Here is a 2,676-nt window from a genome sequence, read left to right as displayed (position 1 = left end):
GATCAGATATTTTATTCTTTTCTGCACTTTTGTCAGCAAGAGGCATATAAGGAAGTTGGTTGATTGGTCCTACTTACACTAGAAAATGTGGTGAAAGAGAGAGATGAGCTCAGAGCTTCTGAGTCTCATCATAAGTGTTGCATAAAAGACCTCAGTGAGTCCAGCCATGCTCTGAAAGAAAGCCTTATATCTTCTAGTGACAGAGCTGATATTGCTGAAAACCAAACCCAGAGTCTTATTGTAAGGGCGGCTGAATTACAATGTCAGCTAAATTGCCAATCCAGAATGGTGTCTGATATTAAAGTGAGGGCATTGATTGGGAAAAAAATGGTATCCTGAAACCTGGAATGGAGACATATGGACAGATAATCAGGAAGATCGGGATATGGAGCATAAATTCTGTTGAATCCCTCCCATCTGAAGGGATTACTGTAAAACAATTATCCCATCTAGCTCAGTTTGATGGGATTAGCCAAACTGGTCCTGCTGGGTCATTGCCTGAGGAAGAGGCCATGGAAGACATTCCTGAATGCACTCTGGAACTGCCTCAATCACCCATAGTTGCTGCTAGACCTGTAACTATAGTTAAGTCCAAGTGAATGCCAAAAGGTGAAATAGAAAGTGTGACTGAGGAGGTGGTATCCTATACCCGAAAAGATCTACTTGATTTTGCTAACATGTACAGACAGAAACCTGGAGAATATGTATGCGAATGGCTACTGAGTGTGTGGGATAATGGTGCAAGTAATGTAAGATTGGATCAGTCTGAGTTAACTGATTTAGGCCCACTAAGTACAGATTATTCATTCAATGTTTCAGCTCCAGAGGTTAGGAAAGGATCTAATAGTTTATTTGTTTGGCTTACTGAGGCATGGATTATGTGGTGGCCTACCTTAAGTCAATTTGAAGTACCAGACCTGCCTTGGTATAATGTAGAAGAAGGTATCCAGAAGCTAATAGAAATTGGTCTGTTAGAAAGGGTTTATCAGGTTAGACCCCTGGAGCCACAAATGGAGAGTCCAGAAGACACAACTTTCACCAGTATGGTAAGGAATAAATTTATGAAGGGAGCTCTAGCATCCTTGCAGACTGCTGTGATTTCTATTTATGTAAACCTGATTTGACAGTGGGAACTGCCCTAATTGAACTAAGACACTTAACTATGATGGGGCCATGTGGAAGCCATTAGAACTGCCTCTACCTACAAAAGTAGTAAATCAAAAACAGTATTGCTTCCTTGGAGGGGTTGCAGAGATTACTGCCACCATCAAGAACTTGAAGGATACAGGGGTGGTGATTCCCACCACATCCCCATTTAATTCACCAATCTGGCTGGTGCAAAAAACAGATGGACCTTGGAGAATGACAGTAGATTATCACAAACTTAATCAGATGGTGACTTCAATTTCAGGTGCTGTTCCTGATGTAGTTTCATTGCTTGAGCAAATTAGTATATCTCTTGATACTTGGTATGCAGCTATTGATCTGGCCAATACCTCTTTTTCAATACCAATTTCAAAAGACCATCAGAAGCAGTTTCCCTTCAGCTGACAAGGCCAACAGTATACTTTTAGAGTCCTTCCTCAGGGGTATATCAACTTCCAGCCACTATGTCATAATTTAGTCTGTAGGGATCTTGATTGCCTTTTGCTTCCAAAAAACATCACACTGGTCCATTATATTGATGACATTATGCTGATTGGACCTAGTAAAGAAGAAGTATCAATGACTCTAGACTTATTGGTGAGACATATGCATACTAGAGGTTGAGAAATTAACCCAATGAAAATTCAGGCACCTTCCACCTCAGTGAAATTTCTAGGGGTCCAATGGTGTGGGGCATGTCGACATATTCCTACTAATGTGAAGGATAAGTTATTGTATCTGGCTTCCCCCACAACTAAAAAGGAGGCACAACAGCTGGTGGGCCTCTTTGGATTTTGGAGACAACAGATCTCTCATTTGAGTATGTTGCAGCAACCTATTTATCAAGTAACTCAAAACGCTGCTAGTTTTGAGTGGGACCCAGAACAACAGAAAGCTCTGCAACAGGTTCAGGCTGCCAAGCAGGCTGCTCTGCCACTTGGGCCATATGATCCAGCTGATTCAATGGTGCTTGCAGTGTCTGTAGTAGATAGAGATGCTGTATGGAGCCTTTGGCAGGTCCCTATTGGTGAATCGTAGTGCAGACCCTTGGGGTTTTGGAGCAAAGCCCTGCTATCCTCTGCAGATAACTACTCTTTTTTTTTTGTGAAACAGCTTTTGGATTGTTACTGGGCTTTAGTAGAGACTGAACACCTAACCATGGGCCGCAAAGTCACCATGAAGCCTGAGCTGCCCATCATGAACTGGGTGTTGTCTGACCCACAGAGTCATAAAGTTAGACATGAACAGCAGTACTCCATCATTAAATGGAAATGGTATATCAGAGATAGGGCTCGAGCAGGACCTGAAGGCACACTTATGTTACATGAGGAAGTGACCCAAATGCCTATGGTCCCCACTCCAGTCACATTACCTTCCTTGTCCCACTCTGCACCTATGGCCTCATGGGGAGTTCCTTATGATCAGTTGACTGAGGAAGAGAAAACTCATGCCTGGTTTACAGATGGTTCTGTGCAATATGCAGGCACCACCCGAAAGTGGACAGTGGAGGCACTGCAGCCCCTTTCTGGG

At 42.9% G+C, this 2,676-nt stretch overlaps 1 pseudogene; it reads left to right on the top strand.

Annotated features, from left to right (window-relative positions):
• The first annotated feature begins 1,173 nt into the window (after positions 1 to 1,173).
• Positions 1,174 to 2,676, top strand: part of LOC122151513 — a 3,186-nt pseudogene continuing 1,683 nt past the window's right edge.

This window comes from Orycteropus afer, unplaced genomic scaffold (genome assembly GCF_000298275.1).
Source record: "Orycteropus afer afer isolate SDZICR_OR568_19922 unplaced genomic scaffold, OryAfe1.0 scaffold00503, whole genome shotgun sequence".
Classification (NCBI taxonomy): domain Eukaryota; kingdom Metazoa; phylum Chordata; class Mammalia; order Tubulidentata; family Orycteropodidae; genus Orycteropus; species Orycteropus afer.
Note: the sequence above shows the minus strand (reverse complement) of the source record. Positions and strands in the feature narration are given on the sequence as shown.